Here is a 15996-nt window from a genome sequence, read left to right on the forward strand (position 1 = left end):
GCAAAAAACTGTTAGTCGAAAAGAAAAAGTAACAAAATCCTCGACCCTTCATCAGGCAACAGGATGCAGGCAAGCAGGCATTCAGCCATTTTCATTTCAGGCATTTTTGCATTTTGTGCTCTTAAAATTTTCTGGCAGCTGCGGGAAATACAGCGGACCCTCAGACTCTATGGCTGACTCCCAGTAGCCTGAACGTCAGCTGCATAAATTTTAAGCGACAGGCAACATTAAAGTCAACATTCTGCCTACAGTGGCCTACATTTGGATGAGGGAGTGCGGCTCTTAGCATTACTGCCTCCGCTTTTCACTTTCGTTGACATTTTCCAGCGCGTTGCAAGAGTGTGTGAGCCTGTGTGTGTGTGTGAGTGTGCTTATGCAGATGAGTTGCAAGTAACGTGTGGAAAATTATGAAGATAAATTTCTGTTTGTCTTTTTTTTTTCTCTCATGTGTCCTCGTCCTTCTCAAAGAGCGCGTCAGTTGTGTGCCACTTGGCGGCGCCAGCTGCTGGCGACATACAAAATGTCTATGAGAAATTACCTCGTAAATCTAACTAACAAAAATATGAAGGCAATAGTTTTTGGCCCAATGAAAAAAGGGGAAAATCGAATCAAGTTCTTTAACAAAAACTATGAAAATTAAAGCCGAAAATTACCTAAAACTGTTCTAAGAGAAAATAAAATAGCAATAAACCATAATTAAAACCATCCCAAACCGAAAGATAGGTAGGTCAATTATACTAAACTCATCTGAGTTTCTATTCAAATTGTGTCAGTGAAATTTCAATCGACCCTCATACACATTAAAGACATCGCCCCAATAAGTAGGCAATGTTTTTTTTTTTTTTGCTGATTATCTTCATTTTATTTCGGCCTTATTATGTAAATACTAATTAAATTGCCAATTTAAGAGTTTTCATTCGTTTTATTTCGACAATTTAAAGTACTAACTGCTATATAACAACTGAATTGTTCTACTTGAATTGGCCAAGTTGCTGTTATTTCTCTAGCAAACTACATCATTTCCTAAGGCCTGTTATAGCTCTCACTTTTCTTCTACCCTGCTGCTTAACTCTCTGGGGAAATTTATCTAAATGTTGTTTCAAAACTTTAACTTGTCTGTGGGTGGCTTTTGTGTGTGGGTGTGTGTGTGTATATATGGGACTCTAGCTTCATAGACAAGTTTAGTTGGGCTTTGTTGTTGGCGTTTTTTTCCTTTTTTCGCACTCACTCAGAATCAGTTTTTATGCTAGAGCGGAACATTGGCTCCGACCTGACACCCTACCCAACACACAACGAAGTTGACACAACTAAAGACATTACACAACAGATTACAGAGCGAAAGGGAGAGAGAGAGAAAGAGGCAGAGTTTGCTATTAAAAGCATTCCATATACCCCTTACATCCTTTTCTAACTTCACTCCTTGTTGTTGTTGTTGTTGTTGCTACTAAGCAGATTTGGAACAACAAATTTTTATGAGGGAGCAAACTCTATTCCCCATTTTGGGAGGAGATGTTTTAATGCCTCCTAGCTTCTTCTGGAGCCTCAACCCCAGGGTCTGAGATGTTTATCTTAACATCCATAAAAACATCTACCACATATTCCACACATACATATTCTATATGGATGGGGTGACCATGCTCTTTATACGTGATTCTTTCCGTTACCAAGCTTGCTGGCTGTCTAGTCACAAAAATAGTTGTCTCCATCTCGCCTTTTGTTGTGCCTGTTCTGTCATCAGGTTGAATAGTTTTACTGTTGCTTTTAAAAGCTTGAGCTTTCAGCAAATACTCTTTCACTTTCACCTAGAAAAGGTTCTTGAGATTGTGTATTAAATGTATTTTGGTTGTTGTGTGTGAGATATTTCATCAAATAAACTTCAATTGCTTTCGGGGACTTTAATTTTGATACAAAAATTCGGCTATTAAACGCAGGACTTACATCGATGCACAACACCCAAATGAGGGCAACTTGAACGAACTTTGGCTTAGTGCTTCCCATATCTTGCCTTATGCAACGGACACAAACTGCCAAACTTCATTTCAAGTTATCGGAAGGAAGTCTTCGTTTACCATTTTTTCTTCCTTTTTGGTCCGAAATATTGCCAAGTTGCTGGTTCTGCTGCTGCTGCTTCTTGTTTTTCTGTCCTGACCAGGCCTCAGCTTTGTGTAGGCAACGGTCAGTCAATTGCTCCTTAAAAAGGGCCAAACAACTTTGAACGCTGATGAACAGCACAGCAGCAGGAAGCTATGGCCCAGTACAACCATTTACAGCAACTGGGCACAAGAAATTCCAAAAGAAAAATAACTAAGAAAAAACACACCAAATATAAACCTGTGATTTTTATAGTCGACTTTATTCTTTCTTATTTGTTAGTGTACTTTTTCCAGGAGCGGATTAACTACGACTATGTGTAATCCTCAAAGTATTCTTCAAGCAATTTCATCAACGATAAAAGCAACTTTGCTTTCAACTTTAAAAGTTAAAAAGTCACAATATGAAAATCCGTCCCTGTATTTCTGCCTACAGATGCCGTCAGCAGGGAGTCAAGACAGAACAACATTTGCTTTTATGGACTTCTTGTGAAAGCTGCTTTTGTTGGCATGTGATTCAACGGAAAACATGTTCTTTTGGCCACAGTGTTGTGTGTTTTAATACTTAAATTTAAATTATCTATAGCTTGCATAATGGAACGGAAACAGGAAGAGAAATGAACTATATAGACCGGAGACCGTATTTTGGCAAAAGCTTATATAAACAGCATGCATAAATACATAGATGTTTGAAATTATAGAATAGAATCGTTAGCTGTTTCACAATTTATTAGCAAACAAAAGATTTATTAATGCGAAAATTTGCAGCATCAGCACACACAGAGCTTGCCCCTCCTCCTCCATCTCATGTTTGCTATTTGCCTGGTAAATAGAGCTTAAGTTGCATCTGTGCTAAAGCAAACGCACACGCACACACACAAATTCACACATATCCAAGCTGTATAAGCACACACTGGACGATGTGTAAAGTAATACACGAAAAATGTTGACCAAAAATAAATGCACTTTGCATTGATTAGTTTACTTATAGCTACACACACACACACACACACGCACAGAGTCATTCTCAATTAGTATGCATTTAACTAATACGCTTCCGTCCAACCCCTTGCTAACACCCTGCACTACATTAGAGCGAAAATTTTCACTAGTTCTATAGCAATTTTACCATAGCACACACACACGCACACACAGTCACATAAACACAGATTGCGAGTGAGAGACACATAAAGTGGCTTTCCTACGTTTTAATTGCATTAGGGATTTTGCTGTCCCTGTTTTTCCTCATGCCCCAAGAGATAGGCAAATGGAAATTGCTCTACCAGCTTCTCGATTGGTTAATTTGATCTCATTCCACATAGCTATCTGGAAGTCCATGCACCAAATTCTTTTCACCCGTTTTGTTTGCTTAAGTGATAACTTATTTGCCTTCTCGACCTGGCTCATATCTAAATATTAAAGATATTTCTCCTACTCGAAAAGGTGCATATATTGGCTTGGCAAAGTTTTTATTCGCATTCTGACATGATTAAGTGTAGGCAATTTATTAACAGATCAAAGTTTATGGCAGGAGACTGTAGATGTGGGTAGATGTGATTTATAACATTTTACTTGAGCAACTAAAGCAAGAGAAAACCAACAGATTAATGCCCTGTAGTTAAGTGAAAATATTAATTTTTGCTTTGGTATAATATTTTAACATCAACTGAGTAGGTTAAAAGATTAAAAGTACAATAATCCAACCTTTTGCATGTTAAGATGACATCGATTCCGCAATATACCTGAATCAGGGGATATATGACGAAAGCAAGAAAAGAGTAGTGACTAAATCGAATCACATGAAAGAGTACCAGGTTTAAACTGATTGGCAAGTTTTTGGCTAGAGGGGGGAGGCAGAAGAGAAAGGCAATATGCACTTCAGTCTGGTTTCGTCTCTTTTTGTGGAGAGAGATTTCTGTTTACGTCAGCGTTGAAGTCAGGGCAAGTCAATTGGCAGAGATTTGCTTTTGGGGTTCATTCGAGTGACTGTGTTGCTTGTCTTTGACCACTTGTTACCCAAAACGACACGTGTCACCTGCCAAGTGGGCGACCATTAACCAACCAGTGTACATACACACACAGAACACGTTGCAAAATTTCCAAACAGTAGATAGTATTAAGTACTTACATTTTTCAGACCATTTGCTTGGGAAGTCTTTAAACAACATTTGTGAACGACAACGAATAGAGGAAAATAGTAAAGCTATTGAAATTAATCAATATCTTAACTGATAGATCAATTATTTATTTTTAGTTGGCTTTGGGGCCATTTGGTCTCGAAATGAAATTGTTTTGTTACTTTTAATGAAATATTTACCATAGCTTTGACCTTCTACAGTCATACAGAAAATGCAAATAGGCATAGAGACAAATCAATTGACCGAAAAGGCCAAAACAAATCCCAAATGACATTCAATGTCAATTTTGGTTTTCAGCTCTGGTCCCTTTTCACATTTTCGATTTTGCCAGTGCGTTGGTTGGTTTTGTGTTGCGTAGTCATATATATTTTTGAATATTTCATGATAGAAGCCAACAACTCTACTCGATGTCGTTTGCTGTTTAGCCCTTGTCAAGCCAATGTCATCATCATATGCATTCCCATACTCAACTGTATAAGGGCGTAGTCAGAATATTATCCAATGGGGAGGTACGGCCAAATCATCAAACGCAAACAAAAGGGTCACTTGATGTAAAGGACAGCTAAGGGTTAAGTAAGCCAATGTGACTTTCTGTGTAGTCTATAGAGTTTTAAATATCAGTAATTTAATAAATTTTTATCACCTTTTGGCTACGCCTTTGAATCACACGTTTTCTTATATAGAAAATAAAAGTTCCAGCTTTTCACACGTGTGCCAATTTTTGTTTTTTCCTATCTCCTTTTTTTCATTTTTGCTCTTTTTTTGTGTGGAAGGCGGGGGAAGCCAAGCTGTCAACTCTTTACACAAATTATTAAAACATTTTCCCACGAGTGTCAACACTTTTGGCGGTCCAGGGACTATCATAACCACAAAGGGGGAACACAACGCCGCTGAGTGGGGTTAGTATGGGGTGGCGATGGGGTTCCAAAAGCACTTTAATATTTAAGGCAAGTTGAAAAATGCAAAAGACAAAAGGGCAAACACACAGAGACAAAAGCTTAACCGCGCTGAGCGGTTAAGTGTAACTATGTTTAGATGTGGATGACGAGCTGAAGAGGAGATGATGGTAGCAAAGCGTTGGGAAAGATGTAGCAAAGCGACGCCAAGCGGATTAGGTTGTAGGCGTAATAAAAGTTAAAGACAAGGCCGGAAAGGTCGCTCAACTGTGTCAGTATGTGTGAGTGTGTATGGCTATGGGCTGTGTATTTAGGTTGCTGGCTCTGCTTCTGGGATTTTTGGGGGGGCCAGACAGCTTCATTAAGATAAACCAATAGCTGCTAAATTGTTAACATTAAGCATACATAATGAATTAAAGCTAGCAAAAAAATTTAAGTTCACTCCGATAGGAGCTTAACCCACACAGCTGAAACTGAGACTCATCTACATCAACATTCACATCCACATGCCATACCAGCCATCCAAGTCAGCTGGGACTCATGCATACATGTCTCTGCCTTCAGCCCTTGGCTTTGTTATGTTCTCTAGCCTACTTATCTGGGCAGGATAACGGGAGGCACTGGGTACGTGTGTTGCTTTGGGTTGAGGGGTTGAGGTTGAGGTTGAGGGCCTGCTGCTGTTTAGTCATTCGTTTCGCTTGTTAACAATTTCAGGGATCTAAACAGGAGACAGAAGACAGTAGGCTCCCAGGCATATAATTCTGTCCCTGTTTTTCCTTCTTGTCTGAGTTTCATTTGCCGTTGTCTTTGCAGATGACTGGCAGATATTGGCTCATCATCCTATCTCTTTCTCTCTCTCTCCTCACCACCAGCATCTGGTCCACCTTCACCTCAACCATCTACTTTACCTTGTTATCACAGATGTTCGGCATTTGCCGGCTGCTTCTAATGTATTCATAATTTAATGCCTAACTTACTCATGACGCGACACTTGAAGTCATTTCACATAATTTACCTCAATTTCCCCAGCTCAAAGCCAGTCCTTGGTGTCGTGCCGTTGTTACAGCACTTTAATAATAAATTGCGCTCTAATGAATTTGACTTCGATTGAGGTTTTTTTCACAGCTTTAGAAACCATTTATTTAAAAGTTTAAGTTGCCATTTACTATACATAATTGAAAATGGATTATATGACATATAATACTCTATATAGTGCCGTTTCGTTGATTGGAATGCATGAATTTGAAAAATGAAGCTAGTTTTAGTTAGTTTTCAACTAAATTTTTTCAGTTACGACTATGCCAATTCCACTTTCACTTTCTGTAACTATTTTTCACTTTCCCTTTCCCATTGTTTGTTTGTTGTCTGCTTAGCATGTTCATTTGTTCAGTGTTACCCTGTGTGTCTCTTTGTTTTCCTTTTGTTTTCGCCTTCAACTTTGCCAGTGGCCTCGAGAGGTCATGATGTGCTTTTCGCTTGCTTCGCTTTCATTTTGCCTCCATTTTCAGACAATTTTTCGTACTCGCCTGGTCGGACCTTACAGTCATTTCCCCAGCCACTGCCAGGCCCGACTCACACCCTTGATTGTTGACTTTTTACATAATTTTGTCGCTTGGCTGGCTTTGTCCTCCTTTTTGTGTGCGACTGCCTGTCAAACTGTTTTGTGTTATTGACATTGTTGTTGGCCATTTCAACTTGTAATTCATGTGAGGCAACACACAACAAAAATGGCTAAAATGACAACATTTACAGTTGGTGTTTTGGTTTCTTAGTTTTCAATTTAAGTTTCCACATCTTGCTTCCAATACAGTTTATAGAGCCCTAACTCTTACCATGTTTTCATTTTCCATTTCGGCCCGAAAACCAATCGCTAAGTCTTTAATACCCACAAAGTCCGTAGCATGCGTTTCAAAGGCTATGATTTCACTTGATTGCTTCGATTGTTTGCCCAAGGGAAGAGTGTGGACTCAGGACTAAGTGTTTCTAAATTCTAAATTGAACTTGGTGGAACTTTAATTGGGCACACCCTCTGTGTGTGTGTATATCGGTGTATGCGGCCAACATTTTCCACTAAATAGAAGAAGTGGTCCTTGCCCCAGGACACGGCGGTGAACAATCGCGAGAACTGAGCTTAGGGCTCCATTAAATATTGACACGCCTCACAAAGACCATGGCACAGTGTATGTGTTGGGGGGAAGAACGACTCGGGGCCAACTAAATGCCACAAAAGAACTCATAATGGCGACTTTGTTGGCACTCTAATGCTATTTTATGTGCTTTATTAAGGACGAAAGCCGAAAGCCAGTATCATAATGATAATGCTGACGATGATGATGATGAGGAAAGTCTTTGTAAAGTGAATAACATCAAAAGCAAAATGTTGTCTGACAGGTGAAGCATTAAAATTGCCAAATTACTTGAGAATACAAAAACTTATTGAATAGATTAAAACTTCTAATTGCAATTACGATAAATGCGAAAAAAAACATTTTCATTAGAGAAATCCTCTAAAAAATAACCTAAATCAAACCTTAAAATTGAAAAATTAAAGTGCCAAAAAATACCATTTTATGACTTCTTTAGCTCTCTATCTCTTCCTTCGCTCTACGATTTTCTTTGCCATAGCAGAAAAGCAAGAAGATTTTACACAGCTGTATATATATATACTCGTATATGAACATTATATGTAGCCGACTTGCCGTGGTATGGTCAATTTATTACATTTCGCGCCTTTTGCCCATGCATGGCTGCACATTAAAAAGCAAATTTAATTAAGTTTTGGCCAAACTTTTATTAATATTGGCAACGAGCTTTATTGTGCTGGCGCACGCCCACCTCCCATTTTCACCATTCGACATCCTACGTCTGTCTGACGCCTGTGGGCCCGGGGCGTTAACTGGCTGCTAAGCAACTTTAAGCCGTAATAATAAAAAGTAGCGCATAAGAAAATAAATAAATAAAAGACATACCACCATAATCATCGGCACGCATTACGTACACAATTTACTTTATTACACAAACTGATTATAGTTTTAATGCCTCGTCGTCTGGAATGCAGCCGGAAACGAGAAAGGGGCAGGACAGAGACATGAGCGGATCCCTTAGAGGATGGCCAAGTTGGCAATGGGAGGCTGACTGCTAGCTGGCTGTCAGGAAAACTTTAATATCCTGACGTTATTATCATTATTAAACTGTGAATGGCATAATAAACGCACAGGGTAACCGCTGAGTGCTGCTGTAACAACAACGATAACAACAACAAGAACCACAACAAGAACAGCAGCGAATGCGCCTCGTGCCAAGATGTTTCATGCACAGTGGTTGACAATAGATCGAAATTGGAATCAAAAGTGTATTTTTCTTAAAGCTTAAGATTATTATGTGCACTAGATATCAAAAGTTTCAATCCCTTGATTGAGCAACTTGAAGATATAGCATTTTCTATGAATATCTGCGTAAATATTGAGGAAAGATCTAATGATGCTTATGGTCAGAGTTTTATTTTAAATTCCAGATTTGTAAAGACTGCAATTCCCACATCATAAATTTTATAAGCCAAATCGATGGGTGATGTTTTAAAGTTATGAGGAATGCGGACGCGTTATAATAATCTATTGAAATGCATTTTATTGCGCATACGCCACGTATGCCACTGGGAAAAAGTTCATACATAGCAGCAACAGCAGCTATGTCCTTTTTACGAGAAATCGTGAGCTGCACTTAACGGGCAGCACGAGCCGCATAAATACATTAAGTGCCCCTTTTGGCTTTTGCTGTAGCTCCAAGCCAACTCGAGCAAAAGGACCAAAACAAGCTTTGGCGGAATGAAGTGAATGAGAATGAGAAGAGAGTAAAAGGATAGCCATAATGGAGAGTAGTGAAAGATAAATAGAGTGAGAGAGAAGCCAGTGAGAAAGGGAGAGTGTGGCTTAACGATGCACTCGAGTGCTGTTGGCACACGCTAATTTTCAAATGCTTCACTGCTTAATGCACTCCTCCTCGGATTGCCTCCGCTTGGTTGGTTGGTTGGTTGGTTGCTTGGTTGGCCCATTATTAAGTCTGACTTGCCTGGCACCTGTGCATGGCATTGATTTCGCTTTCCAGTTCATTTGTTTTAACTTTTTACCCTTAACTAATTAGTCACGTTAATGATGCATTTCCACAACTACTCGTATCCGTGGCTATGGCATGTCGACACGCACATTCCGTACTTAATCTTCTCTTAACTGAAAATCACGCAATATTGAAGCCCTATCGCAAAAAAAAGTCTCATGCCCGCATGCCACATGAATCTGTATTTCCAGGAATTACCTGCAAAGATAACACACACACAAAAAAAGAAAGAAGGAAAAATGAAATGAAAATAAACGCCAAAAGAGCTTGATTAAAATATCCAAATTCGTTGGCATTTCAATTTGCTTGCGCATATGATTAAATTTACAAAATCCTCTAACATGTTTACATCTTAGTAAGCAATTTGCATAAATCCATGCAAAAATATTTGCATTACCTTTTCTTTTAGAGCCTGGGGGATGGCTATTCATTTGCATTCAATGAATATTTTATACCTTTAATATTTAACCATAAGATGTCAGACAATTTTCTTAGAATTTCCCTCATTTATTTATTGTTTGTGTCGTTTTTTGAGTTTTCTTTCCCCCTTTTTTTCTTTTGTCTATGCAATAAGCTTATTAGGAATCATCGAACCGATTTTGTCTATAAATGGCATTAATGAAAAGGCAAATTTCTCTCCTTTGATGTGGAGGACCGACCTGTGTGTTTATATTATACAATATAATAACTCAGTATGCAAGAATGCTGTGCTTATAAGTTTAAATCTGCAAAAATTTATTAAGAAATTCTGTTTCCATGAAATAAAATAGTCTCGGGCCATAATTAATATCATTTAAGTTTAATGGATACCAAAGAATTAATTTTCGTTGCAGAGAATTCATTTCTAGATTCTTTTATATATATTTACAAACATATATCCTCCTACTATCCCGATTGTGCCAATTTGTTGATGCAATTTCTGATTGCAATGAATTTGTTGGGTTTTCATTCTTTTAATTTAATATGAATTTACGCGCACAACCAATTGACATATGGATTTATTTTGCATTTCGATAAAACGAAGCAAAAACAAAAACTGAAAATTACGACCTCATTATATTTTGCTTGTACAATAATTTAATTTATTGTTGTCGTTATTGTCCCGGTTGAATGCGGCTGCTGTTCGCGTTATTATAGCCTTGGCTTTTGGGTGGGGGCTTTTTTTTATGATTTTCATTTGCTTATGCTTGCAACTCAATTTGTTGTTACATAATTACAAGAAATAACACTGCAGGGCACTATGTGCATAAAAATAATAATAAAATTAATAAAAATAATATGTAGGTAATATATAAACATAAGAATGATTTTAATTCTCTCATTCTCACTCTTGCCATAATGGAAGTAAGCAGAGGAGAATGACCCTTAAATTAATTAATTCTCATCTATTGCAGAGCATTCCACTTGCCCAGCTCTAAATGGATCTTTATATTACGACTGTAAAATCAGGCCAATAAATAAATAAACGAGATTAATGTGGTACATTTCCGTTTTTGAAGCCCATTTCCTTGATATGAATACACTTTGTATCATTTTCATAGAGTTCTCCAATATTTAGCATCTGATTGCGAGTATTTGTTTCTTTGCCATTTCGTTCTGTGTGTTCAGTGAATAAAATATTAATTGATTACATGTGCAACCGCCCGGGAGCTAAAATAGCGACAAAATCAATTCGTGTTTAATTAAATTTTAAATGTTGATTTTATCAAATGTCGCCAACGGCATCTGGCATATGCCAGATACGCATAGGAATCATAATTATTTTGGCTCAACGTTTAAAATTGACAATTCTCAATCAATACTGAGAATGACCTAGTTGATAATAAATATTTCATAAAAATTGTCTTTTAATGTGTTTTTTTTATTTGTGCTTCCAAACATTCACTTTGTATACCTAATTAACGTTGATCTTTCGGTTTAAGTGATGATTAAAATTTGTTATTTTCATTTATTACGAACTCCAGTGTAGCGAGTGTATTTATGTGCCCTGTGTGTGACTCACATTAATTATAGTTTCATAAACGAAAGAGAAACCATTTGCACAACGACTTTAGAGTTACTCTATAGTAATAGGGTTCAAAAATCCAGGGACGGATCTAGAAGACGATGCGTCTGTGTTTTTAGGGCTAATTAAAAATAAGAGACAAACAAAATATCTTGATTTATCCTATTGTATGTTCTGTTCTTGATCGATTTGAACCGATTTCATAAATATTCAACAACAAAAAGTAGGACAAAAGCCTTTTGGGGTACTCAATATACCCGTTTAGACTCTATGAAGGGTATAAACTGGCGGCTATTTAAATATTAATTTCAGTCATTTGTTTGTGAGCAGCAACCTGAATCGGGGGCGTGGGCGTGTATGAAGAGAGAATTAGGGTAGACACCCATGAGTTGCCTTTCTCATAGGATACAAAAAATTACCTTAGCACACAAATTGCATTTGCGTGTCAACCGCTTCTTGGCCTGGTACAAAGACAAGGGCCTGAAACGTGGAGGGCTATGTTAATCGGAAGGTTGTCTTTGTATGTGTGTGAGTGAATGTCTGTGTATGTGTGGCACATGAAAAGCGTGCGTAAGTCGGCAACATGTAAACGCGTATTAATTAAGGCAAAACAAAGCGCCGCTGTTTGAGACGTAAAGTCGTCGAGGACGCAGGGAAAACGCCTGAAAACAAAAGGAGATGAAGGGTACGAAAAACTTGGGAGGGAAGTCTTCTTGGAAGTCGTAGCAAGTGAGACGAGACTGAAACATGTTTTCTGCCAATTTCCACTTTAGTTTTCTGTCAAGCACGTGTGTGTGTGTGTGTGTGTGTGTGTGTGTGTGTGTGTCTGTCTTTGTCTGTGGGAAATGGAAATGTCCTTATAATATGTTAGACGTGATACATTTAATTTCTTTTTTGTGTAACATGGAATGAGTTTTTTTCCTTTGCTAATTTTATATATGTTTTAATTACCGAAACACAGATAGAAAAAGGTCTCACCAGTTGTGCGATATGTTAGTATTCCACAAGTTGAACGAAATTTAAACCATCGAGTAGGGAAAAGATTTAGGAATCATATAAACTTTTCCACGTTCTGTCTTCTCTGTGGCAAAACGTTTTTGATAATAACTTGTACTGTAATTATTTAAAAGTTAAGTCAAAATAGTATATGCTATTAAATGAACATAAAAAAAATTTGATTTCGTTCAACAATCATTTTTAACTCAATTTTCAATCTATCATGAGTCGGTTCTCATTTTCCGGTAGGTTGCACTTTGGTGTTGGACAAAAATGCCACGAAAATTGGTTAAACCAAGTCAAACATGTTAGTGAATTTCAGTACTGAAACAGTCAATCATCATGCGGTCGAGAAAGGTTTTCATCGTTGGACTCACAATCCTTTTCGCAAAATTTTTAATTCTTATTCCACTTAATGTAAGGTGAATAAACTACAAATAAATGCAAAAGATTTCAGTTTCTTTGCAATCATTTTTTAGGAAGCTATTGTGTTTAAACTAACAAATGCTGTGTGCGAAAGTTATAACGAATCAGCGATTGTTATACCCATATGCCGATTAAAGGCGATCAAACGCAATCGAGCTATCTTAAATGTGTCTACAAATATACTCCATCCTGTAAGCGATATTAAACTGCACTTGCAAGTGCTGAAAAAAGCCAATGGATACAAGCCATGGCTTTTAAAAACTGAACTGGATCTCTGTCAATATATGCGCCACTCTAACAACCCGATGGCTAAAATATTCTTTGATATGATTCAGGAATTTACTAATTTAAATCATTCATGTCCCTATGTGGTAAGTATTCTGAATAGAAACATTAATTTTAGTTAATGACAATGTTTGACTTCTTAGGGCCCAGTGTTCATTCGGGGATTCTATCCCAGACCAGAGTTACTTCGTCTTCCATTTCCAACTGGCGATTATATATTAACCACCAGATGGTATTACTATAAAAAAATAGTTGCTGATATTAATGTAAGTTTCGTATTTGTTGAAGATTTATTAAACCAATAGCTTACGAGTATCTGAAAAGATTTTTGAAATTTCAAAGTCTGTTTGTAAGAAATCTGTAAACAAATTATAAAATTTTAACCGACAATATAAACAAGTTTCTCTTATAACTCGACAATTTTTTGATACTTTTTGTACCGATAGATAAAAGATTAGAACATGATCTGTTTGCCCACCATTTAAGTTTATATAGCCACCAATTTTGGTAGATCTATCTCGTCCGTAATCTTCGAACATGAGTACATGGTATAAAGAGGGGATCATCAGTTGGTTTCAGTCCAACGCCCAATCATTACAAACTCAATTTTATATTAATTTTCGATGTATAATGAGTGGGTTCTCATTTTCCGGTAGATTGCATTTTGATATTTGACAAGAAATTGCATATACTAATAAATTCTTCATGTCAAGCTACGTTGTTAATAAATTTCAGTAGTGGAACAGTCAATCATCATGCGGTCAAGTGAAGTTTTCGTCTTGGGGATCACAGCCCTTTGCGCCACATTTATAATTCTAATTCTGCCTAATGTAAAAAGCTCTACATTTATTTACCTTATATCTCACTATATATGTAATCATTTGTTTTAGGAAGCGATTGTGTTTAAACTAACAAATGCTGTGTGCGAAAGTTATAACAAATCCGCTGTTATTATACCCACATGCCGACTAAAGGCGATCAAACGCAATCGAGCCATATTGAATGTGTCTACGATAGTACTTCATCCAGTTAACGATATTAGACTGCATATGCAAGTGCTGAAAAAGGCCAATGGATACAAGCCATGGCTTTTGAAAACCGAATTGGATTTCTGTCAATATATGCGTCACTCTTACAATCCGATGGCTAAACTATTTTTTGATCTGATTCAGGAATTTACTAACCTCAATCATTCATGTCCGTATGTAGTAAGTTTGCTAAGAGCATATTTTGCTTTAGTTTATGTAAATTTTTGGGTGTTTCTTAGGGCCCAATGTTCATTCGTGGATTCTATCCCAGACCAGAGGTACTACGTCTTCCGTTTCCAACTGGCGATTATATATTAACCACCAGATGGTTCTATAATAAGAAAGTAGTCGCTGATATTAATGTAAGTTTCATATTTGTTGAGGATTTATTGAACCAATAGCTAGTGAGTATCTGGGGAAATTTCTCAAATGGTGATTTAATCTAACACGATTTTGATATTTCAGAACCTGCGTTAATTGTTTGTCAGATTTCTATATATAAATTATATTCATTTACATAATTTTATAGTCAGTTTATTTCGTTTAAATAAAGGATATTGAAAGCTCAAATTTTGAAAATATTCCACTCACTTAGTTATGCAATGAAATGGAAAATTTCAGCCTTTTATCGAAATCGCTGCAATTAATTCAATTTTTCATGCGGCCAGAGGATGAAAATTGTTTTTTAGATATACAAATTTTTAGGAATAACAATATAATTGACCCATGAATATGAAGATTGATTGTTGAATGCTTAACTCGAGCGGTTGAAGTTTAGCCGTATTTCGTTTGCATAATTTCAACTTATAGACCACTGACATTTTAATGAGTTTTTATCGATTAATAAAGTATATGCTTGCCATTTGTAAATTGATTTTATTTTAGGCAAGAGTTAAGTGTGTTTTGACATCATGAATAAAATGCTTTAATCTTAAATACAATTTATATTTAATCTCTTAAATAAACACCTAACGAACATAAGTATTTATGGCTATAAATAGCACTTCATATGACACATTTGAAAGTTCTGACATTGCTTGCGACACCTTTTCCAGTCATTGACAGCTTGTCACAAACACATACATACTCCCACGCATACACACACACACACACACACATCAAGAGCAGACGTCATTCAACATCAAATAAAATGTAAGAACGAAACAGAGAGAGAGAAAGGAAGAGCTTACAATATTTGCATAGTCATAAAAGGGCGAACGAGAGTCCTTTCTGGTCGGGCCAACTGTAATTACCCATTCCGGATTAGCCAGCTATTTGAAAAGTATGCCAAAGCCGTAATTGAAACAAGCAGCAGAAATAAAAGTCGAAATGGTTCATGTTGATTTCTAAATATCGTGCGCATTTTAATTGCAATTTGTGTGTTAATTTCGGTTTGGCAGGTAAAAGGCACTTCATTGGTCATTACAGTTGGCCATAAACAAATCAACAAACACCTTCTCGAAACACTCCACCCCCTTTGCGTTATTGGCGACCACAGCCCCACCCACCCAACCACGACACTACCGCCATCAATAAAAATAGTCAACACTTTACACAACCAACACAAATTACATGTTACACAGCTCAAGAGGTCTTTCTCCGCCTTCTTTCCTCCTCCACTTTATGCCAAGAAGTAGGCAACACGAAAAGTTCGAGAAACGGAAAAGCGAAAAGCAGGGAAAAAGCCACCCAGAAAGCAAAACAAAGTAAGAGGAGGAAGGCTTGACAAGGGCAACGGAATAGGAATGAGAAAATCATTCATTATCATGTCACGTCAATCGAAAAACAATCTAATGACTGCACATGATTTCTATCTTAAATAGTTAGCAACGAATGCCCACAGCTTTCTGCCCAGATTGCTCAGAACAAAAGGTTGGGTTGAAAAGCAAAAAGAACCAAAAAAAGGAGAACGAAAAACGAAGCACGAAACCCACTCGGCCTGAGTGTATTAGCTGGAAAAGTTTGCCACAAAACGTTTATTGTGCATTAGACATGCTTAAATGGTTAAATCAACTGTAA

General features: G+C 37.2%; 1 protein-coding gene across 2 annotated transcripts in view; it reads right to left on the bottom strand.

The window, feature by feature from the left end:
* The window catches only part of dpr11 (defective proboscis extension response 11), a 73349-nt gene that overhangs the window by 42228 nt on the left and 15125 nt on the right, over positions 1 to 15996 (bottom strand). Inside the window, exon 1 of one of the 2 annotated variants that reach the window (XM_068301219.1) lies at positions 9193 to 9221. The exons of the other annotated variant lie outside the window; for it this stretch is intronic. The gene's annotated coding sequence lies outside the window, so the exon portion shown is untranslated. Of the gene's footprint in view, positions 1 to 9192; positions 9222 to 15996 lie in introns of those variants that run through there. 2 annotated transcript variants of the gene reach the window in all.

This window comes from Drosophila tropicalis, unplaced genomic scaffold (assembly GCF_018151085.1).
Source record: "Drosophila tropicalis isolate 14030-0801.00 unplaced genomic scaffold, ASM1815108v1 contig_878, whole genome shotgun sequence".
NCBI classification, from domain to species: Eukaryota; Metazoa; Arthropoda; class Insecta; order Diptera; family Drosophilidae; genus Drosophila; species Drosophila tropicalis.